Source organism: Fukomys damarensis, unplaced genomic scaffold (genome assembly GCF_012274545.1).
Source record: "Fukomys damarensis isolate Sample0158 unplaced genomic scaffold, DMR_v1.0_HiC HiC_scaffold_8, whole genome shotgun sequence".
NCBI lineage: Eukaryota > Metazoa > Chordata > Mammalia > Rodentia > Bathyergidae > Fukomys > Fukomys damarensis.
The window spans coordinates 22499555-22518695 of record NW_022900920.1 but is presented as its reverse complement, the minus strand read 5'-3'; the positions used below and the strand labels follow the sequence as shown (position 1 = coordinate 22518695).

General features: G+C 48.5%; 1 long non-coding RNA gene across 2 annotated transcripts; it reads left to right on the top strand.

The window, feature by feature from the left end:
• Positions 1–328: 328 nt before the first annotated feature.
• Positions 329–2148, top strand: LOC104869368. 2 transcript variants are annotated; one of them, XR_004516285.1, is made up of 3 exons: positions 329–495; positions 1121–1238; positions 2090–2148. It is a non-coding gene; the product is annotated as an uncharacterized LOC104869368 (long non-coding RNA). The 2 variants fall into 2 exon arrangements; XR_782292.3 differs by lacking the exon at positions 329–495 and adding an exon at positions 699–922.
• Positions 2149–19141: the final 16993 nt, after the last annotated feature.

Sequence of the window (19141 nt, the reverse complement as noted above, 5' to 3'; positions counted from 1 at the left end):
AACCGGGCCGGGCAGTTTCCAAACCCTGGGGGCGGCTCCCGGGGGAGCGAGCGCCGGGGCCCTGAGAGATCGGCCCGCCCAACCGCGGGGCCAAGAGCCCAATGCCAGGAGGAGGAGACGGAGGACCGAGCCCCGAAGTGGAGACGTGTGGAGAGCGCCTCCTGCTTGACCCGCGTGCCTCTGGCTGTCGTCCGTGGCGTCCCTCGAAGCTCGCCTTCAGGGCTGGGGTGGGGCGACCGAGCCCTCGCCGGCCTGCGCCTGCTCCGGGTGCTTTGGGGATCGCTCCCACCCTCCCGCATCGGCTTTGGGCAGCTGCTGATCGCGCACGTTAGGGTGTACGAAATATGTCCTTGCTGCCCTCTACCTGCTCCCAGGTTTCTGGGGCCACTTTGGCCCAGGCCCTTCTGAGAAAGGCTGGAAATGTCTAGGGCCGCCTCAGCCAGTCCAAGAGCACCCGGTTTCCAGGACAGCTCAATGCCTGACCGCCCTGGAGAGGTGGGTGGCATGGATTCCACAAAAAGTTCAGTCCTACGGTGACTCCGCCCAGTGCGGGCCCCACTGAGCAGCAAACTTCCATCCGTGTTCTCTCCTGCCTTTTAACAATCTTAAATCCTCATCTGATCTGCCACTCAAAGACATCCATACTTTTCCTTTAAAATATTTGGGTTTTCACTTTAAAAAACAAACAAACAAAAAAAACCAAAATGGTTTGTGCTGGATGCCTGGTTTCTGGACAAATTTTCCATCTTCCTAGAAAAAAAATACTTAAGGAAGATTTGTTGTTTTCTAAGAGACTTCCTAATTCTTTCTTGGAACAGCAGATTGAGCTCTGGTGTTTGGAGACCTGCCCTAGCAGCCTGTAGAAATACTTTTCTTAGTCACGGGAGCAGCTAACAACGATGCAGCCCTCTCTGCCAGACAGGTGGGGTGCTGAGGACTTACACACCCTGCCTTTAATTTTCCCAGTAACCCTGTGAAGTGGATATTACTGTTATCACTGTGGCACAGTTGGAGAAACGGAGGGTGAAAGAGGTTAAAGCCTTGCCCATGTGGTACAGCTGGGAAAGAGCAGGCGTTATATCTGGTATGTGCATCAGCCCCGCTTTCTTGGTGCTCACAGGAAGTGCCAGGCCATTTGTCACCCACCATCTCTCGGAGCACACAGACAAATGGACAGTGGTGACACAGCCAGATGGGTCCTTTGACAAGAGGGAAGCACAGAGGTCCTGAGAACACAGGTGAGCCGGCCAGGAGAAGCCTAGGGAAGAGGTGTTGGCCTGGCTGAACTGAAGCTAGGAGGGTGATGGGAGAGGTGGCACGAGAGCAGCTTTCCAGGCAGAAAAGAGCACAGCAGGGACAGAGGCTGGGAGGCAAGGCATTTTGAGGTCAGCCAGTTCTGTTGCTAAAGCCAAAAAGCAGAAATCAGGCGTGAAGGAGGCAAGGCTGGAGAGGTAGGCAGGAGACTGCTGAGCTGGGAGCCCTGGGGAGCAGACAGCACCCACCCGGGAGAGGGTGGGACCCTAGGGATCCCCAGGAATCCCTCCAAGGTGGAGTGCAGAAGGCTCAGGTAAGAAATCGGAGCAGTGGGGCTCTAGATGGGAAAGAGAGGGCTGAATACAGGGTGTGAAGGACAGGAAAGAATGGCTGAGGTTGACCCTGCCATTTCCGGCAAAGGACAGTGTCACTGAGTCTCTTACGTGCCAGGTGTCACCAGGTATGGCAGAGAAAGCGAGAAGAAGTGCACAAATGTCCTGCTGTCATGGGGCTGCGAAGAGATGAGCAGCCCTGAGTCAGAAGTGACAGCAGGTTAGGGGGACAAGTGCCAGGGCCCGGGCTTCTCCAGGAGAGTGAGAGCTCTCGGCCTTATCTACACGGGGCCGGCACTCTTCCAGGGAAGCCCGGCTCAGGAGTTGCAGAAAACAAAAGAACATGAGGTTGTGGCAAGAAGGCTGGTGTCTCCCGGACCTGGAGGATGGGAAATGGTGCTCAGTGGCCCACTGCAAGCTGGACCTGGACCACGGAGAGCACAGAGGGGCTCTTGCCCTTTTGTGTTTTCTCTCTCTCCTTCTGTTTTTCCTTTCCTCCGCAGGCAAGGGCCCCAACCTGAACCCACCCTGTGCCACTTCCTACCCTATAGTGTCTGGAGACTATTATCAGGGGGCCCTGGTTTCCTCTCAAATTCTCACGAAGAATCTGGCTGTGCAGCTCATCACTTGGAAAGAAGCCTCGAGTCTCTGGTCACCCTTGGCCGTACTGCAGCTCTGGAGCTAGCAGAGCAAGGTCACAAGGTCTGGTCCCCACCCAGAGGGGCCTGGGCCCTCCCATAAGGGGATAAGGGCTGGCTAGAGCTGACTAAGAGCCAAAGGTTAGCGTCTCCACTCTACAAATGAGGACACAAAAAAGTTAAGGGACTTGCCCAGAGTCTTGGAGTTATCTCTTTTTCAGAGTGAGTACGAAAAAAAAAAAAAAAAAAAAAAAAATCAAGTTTCCTGATTCCAAATCCTTCAGTGGATCACACCCCTTGGTTCAGGCTTTCTTACGGCTGTCACTTGACAGGCCTGTCCCTTGGTAAGTCCTCCAGTGGTCATTGCTTTAACCCCTTCTTGAAACCACAGCCCATGCCAGCAGCCAGGAGCAGCTCCTTGGTATTTGTCCTGACTTTTCTCCTCTCTCTTTCCCCCTCTGGCTTCAGCCCCTTTAATTACTTCTTCCCTAAATCCTTTCTAGACAAACAAAATCCAATCAGAAATTGTACACAGAGCAAATTTAAAATTGGAAGTCATTACTCTTGCCAAGAATAAAACTGAAATAACACTGTTTAAAACCATCAACAGGACACGCATGGTGGTGCACGCCTTTCTAATCCTAGGGGCTTGGGAGGCTGAGGCAGGATTGGCAGTTCCAGGCCAGCCTTGGTAGCTTAGCAAGACCCCATCTCAGAATCAAATTAAATGGGCGGGGGGCATGGCTCAGTAGTACAGGGCCCAGTAGGTCCAAGGCTCCTTTATTTCTGAAATTTTCCATCTTATATTTTTCAGCTATGGTTGACTGCAGGAAACTGCAAAAAGTGAAACTTCAAAAAGTGAAACTTCAGATAAAGAGCTACTGCAGCAATTCCTAAAGCAGCTGAGATGCTTCTTCAAACTCAAGGGGGCTTCTCCAGCTGAGCAGGTGAGGGATGGGTGCCGTCTACCCCTACTCATTCCTTTACCTCCAGCTCTAAGCTGCCCCTCTGAGGCGTGTGCTCTCCCCAGTCATCCTCACCCCCGTTTGGCACAGTCCTAACCTCTGGCTCCTCTCGAAGGCCACCCTCCTCCCGGGATAGTCCTCCCAGCTGTAGTGCCTTGATCCCTGTTGCTGTGTTACTGTGTCACCCAGCAACTAGTAGGTGGCCCATCATAGGGTCGCCTGAGCGAGTGGTTGACTATTCTGTTTATTCTCTTGAGGCTTTTCTGAAAAGAAAAAGAAAAATTATAAATATTTATAACTGAATGAGCTGGTTTAACTGAATGAGGTAATTTTCAAGGAACAATGGCAGGTCTGGCTGGGCAGGGGTGCGGTGAACAGGAGGAAGGGCTACTCCGACCCCCTCCCTTTCCTCCTGAGGTCATGAATCCCATGCTTAGCTAAGCTAACAAGAGTCTCCATCTCCCAGGCTGCTGGGGGGTGGGGGGACAAAAGGACAAATTCCCCAGGATGCTTCTCAGTAAAACTGGAAGTTCTGTAACTCAGGACAGAGGCATCCCTGTCCTTTCTCTTCTTTTACTGTGTGCCTTTTGTCTTTGCCTAGCACTTATCCCTGCCAAACCCCAGGCCCTTTACCTCCTGTTCCCTGATGTGATTTCCAACCCAGGGGCATGAACATTTTGGGGTTGTTTGGAGACTTGGAACCAAAAATGAGTGCAACCAGGTAATCTGATGTTACCTGGAACCCAGAGCTGGGTGCCTCAGGGCCCTGATGCAGTATCCCAGCAAGTATGTTTCTCCACCAGCCTCTCTGGAGGGCCAGGCCGTCCTTTCTCAAGAAGGGTGAAGGAGTGGACAGGGTCCTAACCGCACATCATGAGCAGTTGCCAGGGTTTCCATGTGGAATTCACTTCCTTGATTTTTTTTTTCCCCCCTGACTTTCTATGATCACCAAGATCATCACTTGTCAGATGAGACCGAGGCAGAAAAGCAGGCAGACAGGAACTGGCAGCTCCACAGCTTCTCCAGAGCCCCACGACACCAGCACCTGAGAGGAACCTTCCTTCATGCCTGGCAGCTGCAAGTGCTTCCTCATCAGCACAGCCTTTATCCTCTGGCACACTTCCTCATCCAGGTACAGTTCCAGAGCCGAGCCAAGTGCCCGCCTCTTCCTCATGGCTCCCAACAACTGCTTGAAGTAATGAAGGACGGAAAAAGTGTAACACTTTTAGTCAAGATTCATTTCTCCTCTGATGACAGAAAATAAACACCATCTTGTTAGGTCACAAAGCTCCAAGTAGACTGTAGGAGCCTGTGAGCAGAAACTCCCTATGGGCCCCTGGGCAGCCAGTGGGACTGGCGAAGCACTGGTGGTTAAGTTTATTGGTCTGCTGTTGGCCCACAGACCTGCCACAAGCCTGCAGCCTTCGCACTGACTCACACTTCTCTGTAGTGGGGCTTCCCCAAGTGCCCACTGCCAGCCAGCTCAGCTCTGAGCGCCACACCAGGAAAGAGCTCAGCTCTTGTCCCACCCGTTACTGCAGTTGTGCCCCTGGGTTTCAGGGCACCACCCTCCTGGTCTGCAGGCCTGGCTCCTGCTTCTTCCGGTTTCCAGGTGGGCTGTTCCATGGTTGGATGGTGATGGGGTGAAATTTTAAGTCACCTGTTCTCTAAAGGTATTGATGAGAGTAAGGGGTAAAAATAGGGGAAGACACGTCTTTATCCATTGCCCCAAATCTTGCAATCTTTAACTGGGCTAGCGTCCAGTTAAAAGACCAGCATGAGGCTCCCTGTGGCCGAAGGGAGCAGAGCAGAGGCTGCTGTGTGCACGTTTGCACCCTGTCCCACGGTGCTTCTGCCCTCCAGGAACTGTGCTGCTTGTGGCTCACCCCCCGCCTGCCTGTGGACTCCTAGCATGAGTTCGCTTTTTTCAAGTACCAGTGAAGATCGCCTCTCTCATTTTCAAGGCTGGCAGTGCGCTGAGAGCTGGAATGACTTCGCAGAGCCACAGGAGCAGATCGTGGCAGCGCCAGAGACCCACTCCAGGCCTGCTGCCTCTCAGCTTCCACACTGAGGGGAAACCCACGGCACCACCTGCCCCTCCATGGTGGGGAATGCTGCTAAATCTGCCCACAGCCCCTGCTTTGTTCTTCTCAAGGGCAGCCTTTCTAGAGCCCCAGACACTGGGCTCCTCACTGTGACCAAAGTCCAGACATAGGAGGTACAGACAAATCATTTGTGAATGAGGTGATAAGTGAGCGAGCCATTCTTCTTGGAAGTGATGGTGTCCGCAAGGGCATAATAATAGCAGCACCTTGAAGGAGGGTGAAAAAAATCTTACATGATAGACATTGCATTATATAGGTGTGTGTGGAGAGAGAGAATGTAAATAGATTGGCATTAAAATTTATGGGAGGACAATTGCAACAAATGTCAAATTGCTTTTGCTTGGGAGGCAATAATAGGAAAAAGCTGAGAAACACTGCAAGACAGGCTCTGAGTTTAGGTTACAATCCTGCCTCTGCCTCTTTCCAGCAGAATGTAACCTTTTGGTGCCTCAGTTTCCCCATCAATCAAATGGAAGGAAAATTACCTACCTCCCTCATAGGGTGTTGCAAGGATTACACGAGACATTTCATGCAGCGTTTAGCTCAGGCCAAGGCAGAAGTTTCACAGCAGACATTAGATGCAATAATTAAGGTTGCTAAGGCAAGCAAATCCTCCTCCAATACAATAACACAGTAAGAACCACAGGCCTCCATGGCAGAGGAAACACAGGCTACCAGCTGTTTCAATAGCAATCACCCTATTGGCAAGGGTCCTACCTGGTGCCATGTATTGGAGATCATTGGTGCCACACAGTCACAAAGCTGCCATCCACTTAGCCACCACTGCGGACCCTCCTGCTGGCTCAGTATGGGTACAGGTATTGTGTTGGGTAATAAATTGCATAAAGCCCGGAAGGGATTATGGTTTCAAAGGGGAGACAAGAAACAGTCCTCTGTCAGTGCTTCTCTAACTTTAGCTTGTATAGGAATTGTACAGGAACATGATAAAAAAATAGTAGGTCTGGGGCTGGACAGAGGCTCTGCACTCTCAACAAGCTACCAGGTGATACTGCCGCTGCACAGTTCAAGGAGCTGCCCTTCCTCCCAGTCAGTCAACCTGAGGAAATGCTGTTTTCCTCTCTCTGCTCATGTCATGGCTGCGCGTTACTTTGACATCTTATGGGGCCCATAATACATCGTCTACAAAATCTCATGCTAGAACACTCTGGAACAAAATCTTCAAGGAGTGTTCATCCTGCAACCTGGAGTCACAACGAGTCTCAAAGTAAAGTGAAGACTGCATTCCCAGGAGCTTGCTTCTGTTTTATTTATTTTTCTTTCGTGATCAAAATCCTTATGGGGAAAGAAAGCGAAGGGGAAATATAGAGAGAAATCCTTGTAATGGCCAGGGACTTAGATCAGTTATTCCGCTGTCTGCTTTGCAAGCACAAGAACCCGAGTTTGATACTTTTTTTTTTATTTTAGTTTTAAAAATAATTTTTATTTTTTAAAGTTAATGCAGCTTCCTAACTTCCTGTTGGAAACAGCCTCTGGTAGCAGAAACAATTGAGAGAATAGAAATAGAAATCTTTCACAGAGGAACCCCTAGCAAGCTGGAACATTTGAAACCAGGCTACTACACTTGTACAGTGTCCAGGGACCCCGCTCTGTTGCTTGAGTGAATCTTTGGTCTAATTCAAATAACATTTATGGAAGATCTTAAAGCAGAGGAGCATGGGGAAGGGAATTTAGAGCTAAGTCCCAGATGGCAGGAAACACTCATCATTTTTCATTAATGTATTCGTGGAGCAGTTTGGTGGCAACTTGAAGGATTCAGATACCTATGTCACGAGTGTGTTCTGCTGTGAAATTGCTCTTGGATCTGCCCCCGTCATCCATATCCTATCTCACACGACTACTGTGGCTTCGTTCAAACAGCGGGAAAGTGGTGATCTGTCAGGAGTTGTGATCTAAACTGGGCATGGTGGTACAGACCTGCGCAACTTATCAATTTACTGACAAGATCCTGGGATCGATTCCCAGTACTGGGGGGAGAAATCCATTGTCTAGCCACGAGGTGGGCCTCTTCCCAGGTGGAGTGTAAAAGCAGGATGGGTTTATTTTGGTTTTTGAGAGAGTCTCGCTTGGTAGTTCAGGCTGTCCTTGAACTTGTGGCGATCCTCTTGCCTCAGCCTGTTGACTGCTGAGGTTACAGGTGTGTACCACCATGCTGCTAGCAGAGTGAGACAGCCTCAAGAAACAATAAGAAAGGCTTCCTGAGCAGGGATCCTGTCTTGATGCAGATAGGTCCTTAGACTGGCGGCTGAGTGTCCCGGTCAGAATCTCAGGTGCATTGTGCACTACACGGGTTACAAATGAAACAGACACATGTGGATAAGAAAGACTCTTCCTTCATAAACGTGTTGCAAGGGTTCTACAGGATAAAGCACACAAATGGAGTGAATGTCTTCATTTAGTAACATTCTCGGTCATGGGAGAGAGTCAGTGATCAAGGTGGAGGAAAGAGCTAAGAGTTTGGGAAATTCTTTGTCCTTCTGGCACAGAATCAAATCCAATGCCCTTGACGAGCCTCTTGCCCACTCCTCACGAGGCAAGAAGCCAACAGAGCCACTCTTGAGCCTGCCTGCGAGGGCTTTGGGAATATACTGCCTGAGCCCTTGGTTCCCACTTTGCTACTCTCCCAGGGTCTTGCTCTTCTCTGGTGACTGTATCTTTCTCCATTGTAGTTTATTTTATTTATTTGTTTGTTTTTGCAACAAAAATAGAACTTTACATCTTTCCCATTTGCTCTTGGAGTGGGTACATTTTTAATTGTTACATTAAATTTTATCTTACTGGTAGACTATAATTTTTAGAAGCATTCACCCAGTGAGGGACGCTTGGAGTGATTTCCAGCTTTCAGTATTCTACACAGAACATCTGAGTATCATTGCAAGGATTACTTTTCTTTCTTAAAAAAAAACAGCTTTATTTTAAAAAGGGGGGCAAGGATTTAGCTCAGTGGTTCACAAGTGCAAGGTCCCAAGTTTGATCCCCGGTACCAATAAAAAAACAAAAACAAAACCCAGCTTTTTTTTTTATATATATATATATATATATGACACATTACATAAGTTACATTTGAAATGTATGATTTGATGGTTTTTATGTAAGAGTTTGTAACTATTCTTGCAATTAATTTTAGAGCATCACGGGTCAGAGTTTTAGCTCGGTGGCACCAGTGCCTGCCTGGCAAGTGCAAGATCCTGAGTTCAATCCCTGTCTCCGCAAAAAAAAAAAAAAAAAAGAAAAAACAATTTAGAGCATCACACTAAAAAGCAATCGCATACCCCTAGTAATCTTGCCAGTCTCTCACTAGTCCTAGGCAACCACTAATTATCTGCTGACTCTATAGATTTTCCCACTTAGTGTCATGTAATGGAATTGTAAATATCTCAAATGACTATTTCACTGCATGATCTTTTGTGACTGGATTATTTTACTCAGCACACGTGCATGTATGTACTATTTTCTTTCCTTTTTTTTTTCTTTAACTGTGCTAGGGATTGAACCTAGGCCCTTTACATCCCCTGCTATTTAAATTGCCTAGGCTGGGCTCAAACTTGTGATCCTCCTGCCTCACTTAGCATGTTTTCAAGGTTCATCCGTGTTGCAGCCTATATCGGCACTTCATTTTTGTTATATTGCCAAGTAATATTCCATTGCAAGGTTGTACTCAATTTGCTTCTTTGTATGAGACAAGGTCTCACTATGCAGTCCAGGCTGGCCTTGAATTCTGTCTTCCTGCCTCACCTTTCTGAGTGCTGAGTGCTGGCATTACAGGAATGTGACAGCACACCCGGCTCATTTCCATATCTGGGTTGTTTCCACTATGGGACTACTATGAATTATGTTTCTCTGAGCATTCTTGTGGAAGTTTTTATCTACACACACTTTCATTTCTATGGGGCCCACTGCCTGGCTCTATTCCTGAGCAGGTGCTGCTACCCGTGTTTCATTCTTGCTTGAGTTATGTTGGACTCTTGATTTCTCAGACATCCCCAAGTCTTCGGCTCCTAGGAAAGCGAACACTGGAGACTCGGCTCCCCACCCAGCCTGTTGCCTAAGCCAGGAATTCGCAAGTCATCCCTGCCACTTCCCTGTACTCTTCCATCCTTCACCCTGTGAAGCCTGTGTCCCAACCAGTAGCGCCTCACAAGAACGCATTCCCCTGAGAAGCCTTTGCAGATGTCCTAGCGTCAAGCACGCCATTCACCCTGTGCATAACCATACCCCATGCTTCCGTGGGTGGGAGTGTGTGATTAAAGTCTGTCTGCTCACTTCTGTATCTCAAGTGCTGAGCTCAGGGCCGAGTTTACAGCAAGGCTCGTAAACCTCTCAAGGTTGGACACACAGCACACGTCCTTCATTCACAGATCCTCACACGCTAGTGTCAATATAAAGGCGTAACTACTTTAAATTCTCAATTTTTAAAATCAAGGTACAATTTATGTACAACAAAAGTCGCCCTTTTCAGTGTACAATTCTGTGATTTTTTTGTTTTTCTTGCCAGTATTTACGGATCGAACTCAGGGCCTTCACACTGAGCCAGATCTCCAGCATCTTGCTTTTGCCCAGGCTGGGCTCAAACTTTTGGCTCTTCCTGCCTCAGCCTCTCAGAACACTAGTATTACAAGTGTAAGCCACCACATCCAAGTTCAGCTCTGTTAGTTTCTGCACTGTCAACAGTCATGTAATCATCACCACGATTAAGATACAGAACAGCACATCCCTCTCCAGAATGTCGCTGTGCTCCTTCCAAGGAACCCCTTCCCCTCAACTTCAGCTCCTGGAAACCTCTCGTAAGAGATTACCTGTCTTTCAGATTTACTTTTTCCGGTGTCATAGAAAGGCAACCATGCAGTATGTAACTTTGGTTCTGGCTTTTCTTTTCTTGGCATAATACACTGCAGGTTCATCTGGGTCTTTATAATAGTTCATCCCTGTGGTGGTTTAGATCTGAAGTGTCTGCCCAAGGCTCGTTCCTAGGTTCAGAGTGGAGCTTTGGGGAGGTGATGGGACCAGGGGGTGTGGTCGACTCAGAAATAAATCTGCTGGTTGGAGGCCGACACAGGGTGTGACCTGGAAGGACACACCTCCCTCCCTCCCCTGAGGAGTTGGGGCAAATGAGAAGCTGGCTGCACGGGGCCAGATGCGCGTGTCTGACTTCCAGGAGGATCGTAAAGAACGTCCAAGCTCAGACAGAGATTGTTTCATCTCAGAATGGAAAGGATCCTTTAAACACTGTGGGGTTTTTTTTTCCCCCTTTTCTTTTTAAAATACAAAGATTGAGAAACAAAGGCGTGCACCTTAGTAATTTTAACTCAGGCACCGCCTAAGCACCAGAAAAGACTCATTGGGATGAACTTCACGAACTTGGAATTTTAAATCTGCAAATAGCTGTTATGTGTATTTAGAGTACTGTGTCAAACATGTTTTGAAATGTGTACGCATTATGGAATGGCTAAGCTGAACTATACCTTATTTTACTTCACATACTTATATTTTATGGTGAGAACACGTATGATCTATTTTCATCACTTATCAAGTATATCAGCATTGTTATTAACTGTAGTCACAATGTTGTACAAGAGATTTCTTGAACTTTAGATGAAGAACTCTCCACATGTGAGGTGTGGTGGTGTAATCCCAGTACTTTGGGAAGCAGAAACAGGAGGATCCCACGTTTGAGCCCAGCCTGGGCAACTTACTGACTCAGTGAGAACCTGTCTCAAAATGAGAAATAAAGAAGGGCTGGGCATGTGGCTCTGTGAAGGGCATGGGTTCAATCTCCAGTACTACCAAAACCAACCAACCAACCAACCAAACAAACAAAACTTCTCAACTCCTGCCTCACTCCAATTAATATAATGCCTCACCCCATTATACTCCCCCCCCCACTCTCTCACAGAAATACTATGTGCCATGACAAACCTTTTGAATCTAACTCTGATGATGAGGCCTGGGAGTCTGCATTTTGTAACAAACTCCCTGGGACCTGGATAAGTTCATCCACATTTGAAAACCCCTAATGCATGGGGTTGTTGTTTTTCTCTCATAGCGATAACACCCAAAGCCAACCATTACTACTGATGCCATTTTGTTAACCTTTCTAAAATGTCACCACGTGCCTGGCGCTGTTTTAAGCGTATGATGTGTGTTTACCAAATCCTCACAGCAATTCTCTGGCATAAGCGTCCTCTCTTCCTCACTGTGGGGATGAAGAAACTGAGGTACAAGCTCCTTGCCCAGGTCGTGCTGCTGGGTGGTGGTTCAGACTTGAAGTCGTCAGCACTCAGGGCAAGGGCAGGGATTTGCAGGTCCCTCTGCCCCTGACTGCTGGTACAAATGGAGCACAGTGGCATCAACCTTTGCCAGAGTTCTGCCCTAATGGCCAGGCTCCATCTAAGGAGCCAGAAAGTCCCTTGCTGATGGAGCACAGCTGCTGCCTAGTGGATGGCCAACTCTTCTGCTCAGAGATGGGCTGTGTCTGCCTCAGGCCTCACCTGTGAAAACATTCTGACTAGGCCTGGGGGACAGACTAATTGATAAGGACACAAATCTTTCTTGAGTTGCACTGTCATGGCTGCCTTGATGTCTTGATTCAATTCAAAATATTTCCCTTTTATAATCATTTTGATTTGGGGGAAGAGCCAGAACTCATAGGGTGCCAGATCCCATGAATAAAATGGATGAAGACACACCTTAATATTTCTAGGAGCCTGCCTTTCTGTTAAGTGGCACTCAGCAGGATCCATATCTCACAGATGATCGTGAAAGAGGACTTCCAGAACTGCTTCAGAAAGTGACAAGAACGATGGCATGTGTTTGAAGCAAGAGGACATCATTTAAGGGGGATGGATAGAGCAATATGCTTTTACTGGGTAGTGACTTCATGGTGGCCGGGCCAGAGGTTGGTCCTCTAGAGGTCACTTTCCCAGACTTCTTCAGGTTCCACCGCGTGGAAGAGGCAGCATTATTATGATTATTTTTTAAACCAGTAAATGTTCTCACAGTTTTAGAGGCCAGAAACCCAAAATCACGGAGAAGGGAGTTCCTCTAGGGGAAGGTCATTTCTTGCCTCTTCTGGTTTGTGGCTCCTGGTATCCTGGGCTTGTGGAACCTCTAATCCCTGCCCTATCTTCACATGACCTCTTCTCAAGGGCCTCTCTTTGTCTTCTTGTCTCTTCTAAGGATGCTTATCATTGGGTTTAGGGCCCATCTCAATCCCTGATGTTCTCTTCCTGATCCTTTCTTAATTACACGGGCAAAGGCTCTTTCGCCAAAGAAGCTCACATTCTGACATTCAAGGTCTTATGGGAGTAACTACTGTATTTCAGTCACTGTGGACCCTTTGATAGGTAAAGGCTCAAAAATACAAAAAACCACTTTTATGTGAAAGAAGAATTTGTCATCACCACCCCTGGGTTAGTTGTCTTTACGATCCCTCAGGCCACAACCCGAGGACATTTACTGAGTTTCCCTAGAGTGACTCTCTCGATTTAAGGCAGTTGACCACGGTGCAAATATCATGTGTAATCCCAGCTACTCAGAAGCCTGGGGTGGGGGTGGGGTCACAAATTTGAGGCCAGCCTGGGCAACTCAGTAAGAATTTGTGTCAAAATGAAACTGAAAAAAGGCCAGGGTGGTAGTTCAGGGGTAGAACACTTTCCTAGCATGTGCGAGGCCCTGGGTTCCATCTCCACTACTATCAACCCCCTCCCCCAAACAAAACTTTAGGTGGGGCATTTTGTATACCTGCCCTCCTTGCAAACAATGGAACAAAGCAAAAGGGAGTACAATGGAAAGGAAGGACATTGGTCCTTAGGAGGATTCTTAACCCATTTTCTCAGCCCTGGGAGTATCCAGGTTGTAAGTGGAGAAAAGCTACTGTGCACCTAATTGTTCTCCTGGCCCTTGCTACTCTTTTAAGTAGAAACAATCCCTTTGTCTTGGGGTTCTGATAAAATCCCAGGGCGTGGTGGTGCAGAGGGCAAGAGCCTGGCTGTGCTGAAGGAAACTGTCCTGTGGTGGCATCTGGGGAAGGTAGACTTCTGGAGCCTTCTAACTGGTGGCCCTATGAATTAGGGCCATAGCAAGTGAGGAAACCTGGCATGGATGCTTGGCCTGTCCCAAGTCACTGTGTTCCTGACCTGAGGTGATTAGTGTGGGTGATCAGAGCACCTGGAAGCTCTTTAGGTTTGGGTGTGTGTGTTGCTCAAGATTGAAACCAAAGCCTCGTATATGCTAGGCCAACACTCTTTTACTGAACCATAGCTCCAGCACTTTTTAACATTTTATTTGAATCAGGATCTCACTGTGTTGGCCAGGCTATCGTGGAATGTACGCCTCAACCTTCTGAGAATCTGGGATTACAAGCATGTGCCTCTGTACGAAGCACCTGGACATGTTAAAGTTTTGTAGTAAGATATAGCTTCCCAGCTCCCAAGCCAGATCTAATAAATCCAAACTTTCTTGAAGACTGAAACAAGAGCTTTGCAGTTAGACCTGGGTCCAAATCTTGGTTCTTCCATTACGGGTTCATCTGAGATGCCACTCACTTGTGGGTCAGGGGTCATCAAACCGACCGAGGATGTCTGTGAGAATCAGAGGCTGTGAGTCTGAAGGTGCTATGTGCAGAGGAAGCCAATGAGTAAAATAACTGCTAATACTAGCAGTTCAAGCTGTCTAAAGTGCCTTGTTTTTATGTGGGGGAGGGTAGGGGAGGGGAGGGATAACAGTTATGTTTTAGAAGCCAGCTGACTTTTGCTGTTATCTGATGGGAATGTAACTGCCATCAACTTTCTAACTTTTCATTAAGAAGCACAGGTTTTAAGACAATAACAGGAACGAGAAGACCCATCTAGTGCTAGCACCCATCCAGTGCAGAACAAAGTATTGTTATTCATGGCCAGGCTCCACCTTCTGAGGCTGGCATCTGTCCTGCAAACACAGTCCTTTTGACAAATGCTTAGAAAATCCCATGCTAACAATATGGAGACTCGAGACCTGTGACTGTCTTAGGAAGAAAGACTGTACCATTTGGACCTGAAAGGAAGGGACTAAAGTACTACCTGTATCAGTCCTGAGTTTACCCTTCTCGGACTGAAATAATCTGCATTGACGATTTAGCCCAGCATCTGACATCGGGCACCCTAGGGACCCTCAAAAACTCACCTGCTTCCATCGTCCCAGACTCTTCACAACAGCCCTTTAGTTTGAGTCCTTCTAGCTCTGGGTCTGGAAGCTGCCTGAGGCCCTGAGCTGCCGAAGCCCCTTGGGGTGTTCTGGGAGTTCTGCTTTGGCAGGGAGGGTTTCCCAAGCCAACTTTCCTTTTTATCTGATGGGAAGGGCTGAGTTAGGCAGCAGATGGGGACAGTACAAATAAATACAGAAAATCCTCTTTGGGGCTGGCATTGTGCTGAGGACAATGGCAGGCCCTGGAGAGCACTTTCATCTAGTTGAGACTGGAAAGGAAATGTGGTCACAGCATGTTCCCCTCCACTGCTGCCTAGCCTGGGTCTGCAGGAGAGGGACATTTTTTTTTTTTTCTCTGAGTCCTCATCTCAGGTGAGGTAGGAGAATTTGAAGGTAAGGAAGCCTCAGGTGGGGTCCAGACTTCCTGAGGCTTTGGCCACTGTTCTCTCCACCCCCCTGGGCTTTGTAAAAGCTGCCAACCCCAAGTCTCCACCCCTCCTAGTGCTTTCCAGTCCACAATGGGCCTGAGCAGCAGGGAAGGCCAGGCAGACACACCCAGGCAAGGCTGCCTGGCTGGATCTGTGGGTAAGACGAGCCCCATCCAGCAACTGGGGGTGACAAGGGGGTGCTGAGCTTTCTGGAGCTGAGGAAATGCCCTCAAATACTCTGGACTGGAAGTTCCTTCCGTGCAGCCTTTGGTTGCTTTGAAGTGAGGCAAACAGTCACAAGCACCTTCTAGAACCAGCACCATCTCTCTTGGGAACAAATCGCAGCTCTTTCCCAGGTGTTATTTCTAAGCATCCCTGCTGTAGGGCAAGGAGTCTGCCATGCCCGGGAAGCTGGCATTTTTGGTTCTGAGCAGTCTGTGACCCTGGGTGGCCACAGCTCTGGACACCTGCCCAGAGGAGGAACTTGGGGCTGGGGAGATGGGGTTTGAATCCCCACTCAGCAGGCAGGTCTTGTATAAGACACTTAATCTGAATCATTTCCTTAATCCTAAAATAGAAGTGATGTAAGGAAGCGTACAAAAGAAACCCCATAATATGTTTCGCTCAGGGCCAGGCAAGTAGCAAATCCTTATTACATGGAAGCCACTTGATTAATAAAGGCTGATATTTGAGGGCTCATTTGCATCAAGCTGGGTCTTGTTCTCCAGGGAGTCTCATAATAACCCTTTGAAGTAGGCATTATTATCCCTCTTTTATAAATGGAAATTGAGGCTTAGAGAAGCAAATCATCACTAGTTTTGTAGCTAGTTATTGGAGGAGCTGGGACTCAAACCCAGGGACTTTACGCTTTCCCTGGCACTCAGCTGCTGTGTAAATACTTCTGGTTACGACTGCTCATTGGCACATGGACAGGGATCTCAACCTCGCTCTCCTGCTGAACAAGGGTAACGCTATTATTGGACAGAAGAGGTTGAGAGCTCGTTTAACTGCCTGGGTATTCATACCAAAGCTTACTGTAGAAGGGAGAATGCTCAGAACAAAAACTAAAATTCTCAAGTAATTTTTTTTCTTGCAGTGCTGGGGACTGAACCCAGGGTCTCTCTTGTGCTAGGCAAATGCTCCACCACTGAGCCACATGTCCAGCCTCTCCAGTCCAAATTCCGGAAGTGCTCACCACGCATGGGCATTTGTTACTGTACTGCTTCCTGCCTCTGAGCACTTTTCTGACCACCTTCGCCTTCACCAGCCCAACACAGCTAAAGCAGGCACCCATTCGAAATTTACCTGTAGGGACAATGAGGCTCAGACAGTTTGTGTGGTTCTTCGAGTCTAAGCAGCTAATTGCTCTTCATAAAGACCACTAACATTCCTTGAGCAGTTACTATATGCTGGGCACGGTGCTAAGTGTCCCATGTGCATTATCATAATTTAACAACAGTCTTCTGGTGGATACTGACAGTTTGTCTATTTTCCAGATGAGCATACTGAGGCTTGGAGAGGCAAAAGAACTGGCCCCAAGCCAAAGTTAGTGAGTGGCCTTCGAGCCATTGTTCATAACTGTACCTTGGAGATAGTACTGGAGCTCACGGCAGACTAATAGAACTGGCCCTGGGAGGTTTAGAATGGGACACAGTCCTGTCCTCAAGAGGTCACAGGGAGTGGGACTTGGAGGAAAACACGGTATCTGAAAGGGACAGTCATCAGCATGTTTGAGAGCCTCTGAGCTTCACTTCCCTTACCTGCACGGCTGAGCCCACACGACCTGCCTGGCAGAGCTGCCCTCCACCATGAGAGATGCGTTAGTATAAAGCTACACTGCCCGGCACTGAACACAGAGAAGATCTCACTGGAGTCCAACTGTAAAGCAGGGACACACGCAGGGCTAGCAGTACCGGGTAACATGCGCTTGGCAGTGGATGTGAGGTTCAATCATAAGTAGGGGAGGAATTAGCAGGGGCAAGTTGGCTGGGCCATCCAGACAGGTTCAGAGAAAGGGTGTGAGTGCAGCGTGTCTTTGATTTATGGCCAAGGGAGCCCAGGGGAAATTCCCATGGGTAGCTCCAAAGAGTTGATGGGAAACTGCTTTTAAAGTCAACATTCTCTGTGAGCCCCTCTCTCCCTGAGGCCAGACTCGACTCTGGTGTCCAGCTCCTTGAAGAGCTGGGCATTGTTTGGAGGAAATGTCACTGGCAAAGAGCTGTGGTAGCAGGGAGGGACCTGGTATGTCTGGAAGAAGCAGAGGGTGAGAGTCAAAGGCAGAGCACAGGGTGAGGGGAAGCCAGGCAGTGAGTTGAGTTGGGGCCAGTCATGAAGGTCCTCTGACTCCTGAGGAGGGCCTGCCACTGAGAGGTGGCCCCAGAGCCTAACACCACAGAGAACTGGAGAAGGGCTAAAGGTCACCTGGCTGTGGAAGGTAGGGGCCAATGTTGATGCCAGTGGAAGCAGAGGTAAGAGAGATGAGGAGCCATGGCCTCCTGAACAGTGAAGGTGCCACCTTCCTCAGAATAACCCATGTCAGGCTTCGGGCAAACATCCCTGGGACGCCAGTGTGACTGCCCGCATAACTAGATAAGAGGAGGAGGAAGGTTCTGGCTGGAGTAGGCCATCTCGAGTCCAGATCTTTGCCTTTCCCGGCAGGCCCCAAATTCTGGCAGTGAAGGCCAGTAAGTGAAAACTAGCTTTTCTTCGCGTAAAGCTCAAGAGTGCGGAGGAAGTCCGATATCCCAAGATGCCTTCCTCTTATATGCCAGCTCCTTACTGTGACGGCCCATGCTCATGGCGGCTCAGAAGCTCTCGTCCTTAAGCCTCTTCAGATCCCCCGTTTTGCACAAATGCCGATTGCCACTGCCGGGTCACAAATAGAACCAAACATTAGTTAACACCAGCACGGCGTAAGAGCTCTGCTAAGAATTTATTTTCTCTCATCCACTTGGTCAGTGAGGTCTGGATTCCTGGACAGAGTTGGAAAATACACTATGGCTATTTGTTGCACACACACACACACACACATGCACACGCACACACACGCCACCTATATGATCAGTAGGGATCCCCAAGGCTTTGGTTTCATCCTGATCTTGTTCTGGTTCTTGGAAGCTGGGTGGGTAGTTTCAAAAACAGGAGAGACCTTCAAAAGGCGCGTGGGAACAAGAAACGAAGCAGTCACGGAGGCGCTTATGAATGAAGCACACAGCTTTATTCAGTAGGTAGTGAGTAGCACAGCGATCCAGAGTGCAGTGGCAACAGGATGCGGTGAGGTCCGCTGGACAGAGGAGTGTGGAGCAGGTCGGGAACTGTGCAGCTCAGCGACAGACACGGGGACCAGCAGGCCACCCCCCTGCTGCACACAAGCACAAGGTCCTCAGGTGCAGACACACACCCGCTCAGATTCACAGGGGACAGGGCAGAGCTTCTCAAAGTTTCCTCTAAACATCTGCTTTCCTATGTCTGAAAGGTGAGGGAGGCCGGGAAGGCTGTATGCCTGTCACCAGTTGGAGAAAAAGCTCCCAACTCAAAATGCAAGAACTCCCGAGACCTTCAATGCAGTCACTGGCGACTTATGGAAACCACTCACATTTATTACCGGGTAAGTCTGTACACAAAACCCAAAAGGAACATGAGTTTGGGGACAAATGTCTCCTCTTCCCCAAGGCAAGGAAACACAGGCATACACAGTGGGGTTGCGACCTCGGCCTACCTACACATCCGGGTACTCAGTGCCGCCTCCTTCCACCTCCCACTGAAGGGCTCAGGAACTCACTCAGGGCAACTTCACTCGGGAGAGACACTTTGGGATGAGTTTTATTTAATGATACCTCCCACTCAATTACACTAAGCTTCCGAAATGGATTTGCTTTAATTTTATTGTGTATACATTCACTGGTTAGAAAGTTTCAAGCTAAAGTGACCACCTCCCCCTTTCTGAGTTTGCCATACATTAAACTTACCCAAATGAAAATATAACAATCCATACGCAAAGCTTATCTGGTACCATCTCCCTCTGCTTCCTGAGCAGCAAACGGGAAGATACAGTAATTTTTTTTGTTGTTATTTTGTTGTTTTTTGAGACAGGGTCTCACTATGTAGTTGAGACTGACCTAGAACTCACCATGTAGCCCAGGCTGGTCTCAAACTCACAGTGATCCTCCTGCCTCAGCCTCCTGAATGCTGGGATTACAGGTGTGCACCACCACACCCGGC